This window comes from Protopterus annectens, chromosome 6.part0 (genome assembly GCF_019279795.1).
Source record: "Protopterus annectens isolate FY-2018-M chromosome 6.part0, PAN1.0, whole genome shotgun sequence".
Classification (NCBI taxonomy): domain Eukaryota; kingdom Metazoa; phylum Chordata; order Ceratodontiformes; family Protopteridae; genus Protopterus; species Protopterus annectens.
This window is the reverse complement of record NC_056737.1, coordinates 473,998,533-474,006,938: the sequence shown is the minus strand read 5'-3', so window position 1 is coordinate 474,006,938 and position 8,406 is coordinate 473,998,533. Positions and strand designations below refer to the sequence as shown.

The 8,406-nt window shown below is 40.2% G+C and overlaps 1 protein-coding gene across 1 annotated transcript in view; it reads left to right on the top strand.

Moving 5' to 3' along the window:
- The first annotated feature begins 2,075 nt into the window (after positions 1-2,075).
- INO80 (INO80 complex ATPase subunit) overlaps positions 2,076-8,406 on the top strand; it is a 2,478,170-nt gene continuing 2,471,839 nt past the window's right edge. The window contains exon 1 of the mRNA XM_044074204.1: positions 2,076-2,288. The gene's annotated coding sequence lies outside the window, so the exon portion shown is untranslated. The remainder of the gene's footprint in view (positions 2,289-8,406) is intronic.

Genomic DNA, 8,406 nt, shown 5'->3' with positions numbered 1-8,406 from the left:
GGTCAGCCAGCAACTTAAAAATGTCCGGGAAGGATCCTAAGTTAGAATGCAACCCCCAGTTATTAGTAGTTAAGCTGGAGCAAATGTATTTATGTATTTATTTATTTGTATTTTTTTTCTGGAGTAGAGTACTGATCTCCATGGACCTTTTTCAGATTCAGCTTGGGAGTGATGTCTGGTTAAGTGACATAAAGGGGAATACTCCTTCTTACTTAACCAGAAATATTTTGCTCCAAGAACTGTGGCCTTGACATTTATTTACAGATGTGAATTTTATGACATTTCTTGAATACCATCCCACTGCATGTATTATAGTGGTCTCTGCAGTTCAACTCCATTGGACAGTCTGGAATACATATCTCATGCAGCTGATCACACTTTAGTCCCCTGGACAGTCTGGAACACATGTCTCATGCAGCTGATCCCACTTTAGTCCCTAGAAGGATTCTACACTGATTTTCCTTGTCAAATAATAGTCTCCTTGATATAAATATAACAAAGAGCATTCAAGAAAATGATGGCAGCTAGAATACTAGTTCCTCGTTTGTTTTCTGTCTGACATTGCTTGGTAACAGGGCAATGAATGCAGCCAGGAGTGAGTACCATTTCTTCCAAATTATAGTGAAGAGGGTAACTGGCCACGGTTTAATACTTGGGAGCATGTAGTTTTATATCCTGTATCTGCTGCATGGTACATAGAAAGCATCAGTACTAAACTGAACAAGCTGACGTAGGAGACAAGTGTATATATTTAAATCTTAGGTAAGAAATGGTGGATAGATAGTATGACTTTTAAATCTTTAATGGGAAGTAGATGGATCAAACACCAATGGGTGGCCATGGTGGTGCAGCGGTTAGCATTGCTGCCTCACAGCAAGAGGTTCTCTGGTTAGATTCTCGGCTGGGGTGCCTTCTGTGCGGAGTCTCCATGTCCTCCATGTGGTTGTGTGGGTTTGCTCCGGTTTCCCCCTACATCCCAAAGACATGCTGTAGGTGGATTGGACTCAATAAATTGGCCCTAGGTGTGAGTGTGCGCATGTGTGCACCTCCTGTGGAAGGTTGGGTGCTGGGCTGGCAACTCAATACTGTAAAACTCCACTGCCAATCGTGAGCAGACAAGTGATCTGCTGTGGCGACCCCTAACCAGGAAAAGCCAGAAGAAGATGGAACAAACACCAGTTAAAGCAAAACAACCACATATTCATATGGGGAGCATCCATTATTATCCAACACAACCTATGTCTTTCAGAAGTTAATTTGTACTCTGCAATTTGTTACTGGCTACATACTGTATATGGTATAAGTGATGCATACCTTATTAATGAGGCAGTGCAACACCTGTGCCTCACAGCAGAAGAATCTGGGGTTTATTCTTGAACGTCAGTCACTTTTTTTAACAGTACTCCAGTTTTCTCCCACATCACAAAATCATGCTGACTGATGAGTTTAAGCAGTAAAACCACACTAATTATTTAGAAGTTTAACTCAAGATTATGTAAAACTGTAGCATTTTTATCAAGACATACTAAAAGCTAAGACTGCAGTGTTGTCACGCAATGTTTTGGACAGGTGCGGGCCTATTAAAAACATTCTATGACAAGTAACATAGGTATTACAGTAAGGCTGTACACATAGTCCAGCCTTAAACTACCATTGCAACTAAACTCTATTTGTTCCGCCCTCTCGGAGACATCAAACAATCGCGAGACATCTACCCCCCTCCTTCCCTCAGAAACGAGTTCTGCAAGATCACCATCTTGCGTCATCAACCGTTCGGCAATCTCCGACGGGTGGAGGCTCAATCAATCAATCGTTTATAAAATCGAGCTATGAAAATGGAAACCTGCTCTTAGCAAAATAAAAAAAAATCTGATACATCGATTTTTGTTTGAAAACTATTTTAAGTTAAACTGTAAAAAGAAATATAGAATAGGGCTATTTAAAATGAATGCTGATTGTATTTGTTTGATTGCTTTCCCCTGAAGTTGGCGTTTGTGTCTCCTTCCCCTCCCCCCGCCATGGCTCCCCGTGTCCCTGCTCTCTCTCTCAGTGAGTGAAAGTGGCCGCCTCTCTGCTGCTGTCGGCCTAGCGCCTTGCATACTCGCTCGTAACCTAGTGCACCGCCATCTTGGGTTTGGGAAATCTGAGAGCGCAAGAGAAACGGCGAGGGAGCGCTTCGTGAAGCGAGTCAAGAGTTAGGGAAGTGGCAGCAGCAGTGACGGCGGCCGCCGCGGAAGAGGGAAAGGGTGAAGGCCACCACCTCTCCCCGTGCAGTGTTGGGGCCCGAGGTAGGAACGAGGGACTGGGTCACTCTAAGGAAGTATGGCCGGGTATTTTAGTAGGAGGAGAAATGGTTGCTGAGGGAGAGCGAGCTTGTTGACTGAGTCAGCGAACTGAAGAGGAGCGGGGCTGGAGAAACGGTTAGAGTTGTAGGCCCTACGGCTGGCTCTCGGGCTCTAGCTGCACCCCATCAGTCGCTGTCTCGTATGTCTACATTGTATGTAGTCTGTACATGCCTGTAAATAAACTGCTCCAATGAGATCACATGAACAGTAGGAGTGTTTTGTTGTTTTATAGTGTAGTCTGCATGTTGGTATGTGAGTTTAGCATAGGGTGTAATATGGTTGTTATCTTACTTTTATTTTGAGCTTTACTATCTAAGAAGTGAGTGCACGCCTTTTCAGTTTGAAATTAGATTGCTGGTGTATTTGGAATATCACTTGTAATATTTGTGTGACATCAGTATTTTGGCTTATTGTAGTTAGTAGATATTGTCTTGCATGTGACTTTGACAGTATGTGCTTCATTTTAGTAAACGTGTGATTGTATATTTGTTCTCTGATTATGTTCTGAAATACTGACAACATTGGTTGTTTGAATCTTTTGGTTTTGCTTAATTTGGGAGAAGAGGTGACTTTCTTTGCAGTGTCATCGTTTATTTATTTCACAGCTGAATTCTGGTTTTGGATATTTAGTTTTTTAGGATGTCCAAGTACTGATACAGTGTTTCAAGTGAAAAGTGATTAGTTGTAGTTGGTAGAGCAAATCAGTTTGCAGCTTAGTTTTGTTGTGAAGTTGCACATCAGGGGAGCAAAAACTTTAGTATGTAGGTGTTGATTATGAAATTAATCTCAAGAAGTTGTTTTTAGTTTTAAGTTGTGTAATTAGCAGAAAGGGTTGTTGGGGATGCATATCATCGATGCACAATGCAGTTGTTGCGTGGTGATTGGTAAATTGTTGTCAGTGTTAATGGGAATTCCAGTTGTCAGATTATCTACAAGCATGGGTTTTCTCTGGGTGCTCAGTATTCCTCCCATATTCCAAAAACGTGCAGTAGTTTTGATTGGGCACACACTAAATTGGCCATAGGTGTGAGTGTGTGGTGTGGGAGAATTACTGTGGCAGGGCTAGCCACCTGGCGGTATAAAACTTGGGTCTACATTGTCACTTGTTAAAAGTGACGTCCCGACCCCATGTGCAAAAATGGGAAAAGGGGTTATGGATGGATTGAGCTGTACCTGAATGTATATAGTGGCTGCTTGTAGATAACAAGGGGATGCTTTGCACAATCACTAGCTTTGCTGTTTGAAGCGTCAAACTTAAGATTCTCCTAACATGGCTTCCTTTTCCACAAATATGGTATGAGCATCTGAGGATAATTGTATTAGATGTGGGGGTATTCTTGTCTAATCCTTTGATGTCAAAGAGGTAGCAACAAGACAAAACTCACTTGTGTACTTAAATGCGCTCTAGTTTATAGTTAAGATGAAAATGTTTCTTGTAAAATTTTCTTCTACTGCACACAGTTCATTGATAAAGGAGTGAAGTGTTTAGTTTTGAATGGAGACTTGTATGTCATGTACGTGACAGCAGATTTGATGCAGTAGAAGTGCAATTACATGTGTTGTATGTTTGCTTAATTATCACCTATACTACTGGGTGGCTAGGTTGAGTTTGTAAGAGATGGGTCGTGCATAAGTGAGTATATGTTTGAGATATACATGTTCAAATAAAATATTTTTCAAGTTCAGGGGAGAACAGCAGCACTACATCTATGTGCATATCAACTAAGTGTGAATAATCCATGCTGATTATGGCAAATCATGGTTTTACACAAAAACTCTCTTGTAGATCCACGTATCGTCCAAAGTTGGATTCCATTGTACACTGCACCTATCAGGGAGATGCACACTTGTGCCGTAGTGTGATTCATATAACAGTGTAGTTGAGCTTAACTTGCATAATCTTTTAAATCTGTCCCAAATTATGCGTTTGCCTCAGTTCTTCATATTGGGTTGAACTTGTATTCAGTGCCAGCAGTTCATGTAAAGCACCACTGAGCTGAAATAATTTTTCAGTATTGGGGACAAGCAGAAACTAGCTGGGGGAATGAGTCACTGATTCATTAGCATCTCTTGAGCAGTACCCATACTTTACTTTATAATTTTAATGCTTTTTCACTCTTAATGACACGAGATTTTAGTGCTTAAGTTTTTTTTTCCCTGCTGTCCACTCGTGTCAGGGTGCTTACAAACTGAATGGGTATTGCAAAAGTTAGTTGAAATAATGAAGGAACTGCGTTGTCCTGATTACTAGCATGCACTCGCAGTGCAAATCTGTGTTCCTCTACAACTATTATTCCAGTAGAGGTTAGCGGAACACAGAAGAGAATAGTGGATACTAAAAATCAGAAATAGTTCTGCAAGGTAATGTCAATTCATTATTCTCGTCTACAAAAACTTTTGTGTAAAGATGTATCAGTTCATCACATTTGACTAAACTGTTTCAATGTTGTGCAACAGTAAGGAATGGGAGAGAGAGAGATTCAGTCACAAGAAGAATCCTGTTCTTGTGGCTGCCATGACATAATGGGGAAAAACTTTGGAAATGGAGGTCAAAACAAGCAGAGTGCTTAGGCTTTGAACTGGTAAATGGCTATTACTGCTGTAAAATGAGAAGTAGGGGGACAATGTGTGAGACACCTTTCAAAATCTGTACTAGGAGAGCAGTACTCTCAAATCGGTCCAAGTTTAGATGAGACTACTGCAGCATTTCCTTCTTGGTTGTGAAGAAAACGGCAAAGAAATCCAAAGTGGTGAAGAGTACTGTTCTCATAATTAAAATACACCATCTGTCTTCACACTGAAACCCTTCCACTGTAACTAGCAGTTGTTACTTCCCTAAGTAGTGAAATGTGTTGGAAAAAAAGCATCAGTTCAACGCATAAAAAATTCCTATGAACTGCAGTAAGGTTAGATGGGCTCCTAGTTAGCATGAGTTAGTTGCAGATTTTCCACGTACGCTTCCTTTACTTCTCATGTCTTCACTTGTAATATTGTCTTAGGCTACTTAAAAACAGTGTGTCTAAGGCATCTGGTTTCTACAAATTGCTCAATTGCCTTTGGTGCAGCCTGAGTAAATTCCCACTATGCCTGAGTGCAACGACTATGAATGCTGCCAGTTGTTTCACAGTGCAATTATTTTTGAGATGCCAACGTCCCACTTGTTGGCTTTGTATCTTGTATAGTAGTAGCTGCTGCTTTTTTTTTTTTTTGTGCAGTGTCTTCATGTTTGCATTTATGTTGTAGTGTTTTGCATTAAACACAATGTTACTGGTGTTTCATAGAAGAGTGCATTAGCTTGTTTTGTTGGTGCAGGAACAGAACTCCCTGTAGTTGAAAAACTTCTGTTTATAAATTTTTGATGGCTGTAGTATGTGAGACTTTAACTAGCTTAGCAGACAAACACAGAAAAACATTCTTTGCCACGATCCAGACTATATGCAGTATTTGTAGTAGTTTTAATAAGCACACAATTGTTTGAGATGTAGAAAGTATTAAGTTGTATGCTGTTTTGTGAAAGTAGGCAGTTTAACTAAAAAACTACTTTATACATATAATTGATCTGCTATAACTGAAATATAATTTTTGCACATGGGCTCGGGGTGTCATTCAACAGTGACTATGATCCAGGGTCAAGGTTCACGCACTGGGTGGCTAGCCCTGCTTTGGTGGTTCTGTACCACATGCTCACCTGTGGCCAGTTTGAGTATCCTGTCCACCTGCTGGGTGTCTTCGGAATGTGAAAGGAAGCTCACGTAAACACTTATGCAACTCACATGGCCAAAACTAAATCAAAATATTCAAACTTCTGAAAAAATCACCTTGCACACTCCAACCCCTCGTTTGTTATATATACTAACTTCCCACGCAGACCCCAATCCCTCGTTCATTATATATACTAACTCCCAAGAATGCACTGCAGTGATCACTCAGTGGAAAAAAGCCTGTTATAAACAATCAGTTGATTTTTAGTCACATACACTGCCTTTTTCTGTATTCGACCAAGTATTTTTGACAATTGATGTGTGCTTGGTAAAGAAAGTCGGGGAAATAAGAGCTTGTCTAAAACTAGTGGGGCAAGTTTAGAGAGAAACGGGCCTGTGTAAATAGTTTGGTACACAAGATCTTGAGAAGGGCAGGGGAGGTGTGTAGGTAATAGTTTGTGGGTAGAAATTGGAGTTGACCTTCATAAAGAAGTATTTGATTTGTAGAAATATCCTGTTTCATGCCGAGAGGCATTTTTTTGTTCCCTGTCTGGAGGCAAGTAGTTTCCCAAGAAACAGCTTGGAAGGACTTTTGAGTGTGTTGATGTTTATTCAGTAGGTGGTGGAAAAGGGAATATGGAGTTTGGCCAAAGGGAAGAAGTTGCTTGACAAACTTTTATATTTTGCTCTGCATCTTGATGAGGCATTGAAAATTTTGCTCTACTGTTCTTGACAAATTTAACTTTAGTGACACTGTGCATTCATTCTCTCATCACATTTTTTTTGCATTGTTTGAACTGAGTGGATATGGTCTTCAGCTGTCCAATGTCCTTTTTCTTTCCATATAAATGTAACTGGCAGCTCTCACTCCCTGGTAATTGCCCTTTTTAGGTGTTTTATCTTGTGCCTGAGTGCCCAGACTGATTATGATCTTGCCCACTTCTTCCCCCTGTTTATTGGGACAGAAGCTAGTCTCTGGAAGGGGAAGCAGTCTCTGGCGCCTGCTTTGACGTATGAACAGATGTTAGGGCCTACTGTGCTTTTTGACTTGAAAAAGGTCTGCAAAACTTGCAAAGGCACCTAACACAAACTAATATTCTTGCCGTACCTTCATCTGCACTTTATTGTATGTGCTGTAATAAATGAGGTGATGATTGCTTTGAAGATGAGACTTGGCAGAGGCAAGTGCGCATCACCAGTGTATCTGCCACATCTGTGCAACTCTCAGCAGGTGACAGTACCCACAGCAGGCAGGACTGTCACCTTCCTTTTAGGATGTACAAATTGACAAGTTACTTGCTGTTGCTCTTCCAGCATCTGTGTTGCAGTCTGGGCTTTGTCCTTCTGCATTAAGCAGGCCATTCATTGGCAGATTTCATTGTCATCAATAGGCTTTAGCATCTGTTGTAAAAAGTGCTTTTACAATACTGCAGAAATGCTGCTGACTCCTGCAGATTATCCAAAGGTGTGTGTGTATTTGAGTGCATATGCACACTCTTATGTAATTGTGTCTGTGTAATAGATGTCACATTTGGGGTATTAAAAATGATAGTTGCAGGCAAAAAGTTATCAGCAAACTTTTTGTACACACTTTGGGGTTGCACATGTTTAGGAAAAGTAGAGGCTGTGTGATCTTGAGATGAAATCCTCATAGGGGTGTTGGGAGGCTTATCAAAACAAACTTGTTTTGTAATTATTTGTTTATTTTTGGCAGCAGCCATTTCTTTCCATTTATTGGACTGTCTTTTTACTGTATACATTGATTTGCTTGACAGAAATTCATGCTACTTTGATTTGGTTGTCCTCAACTTTTGTACTGATGATAGATGTTAGACTAAGCCGTACAAGTACAAGCTGGCAGTATATTCAAACATAATATGTACTCTTGTTTTTTTGTGTATGTATAGGGTTGTTTTAATGTGCGTTTATTAGCCATGTGTGCCCTTGGTATATAGGGAATACTGTTCATTTTCTTTGAAACCACACCTAAAATTCTTTCTTTTGTCTTGTATTTGCTGATGTTACCACAGGAGTACCACTTTTGGCTGTGACCCGGGGGGTGGGGGTGGGGGTTCAGAATCAGATTATAGTGTGGAGTTTTTTTTTTTTAAAACCGTCATTTCAACAGTGAATAGAAGGTGGATTACACACTTTGGTTTTCTAAAGAGTGAATCCATACTTTTCATCAGGTGGTAGTGCTAGTGAAGGAGAATTGGAAGTGCTATGTATTTTGCTTTGAATCATATTGTTCCACGTTTTTTTCTTTTCTCCAGACACCTTTATTGAATTATCATTTATGACAGGCAAATTTACATTCGTATAAATGTAATCACACTATAACATTTTACTTCACATATATT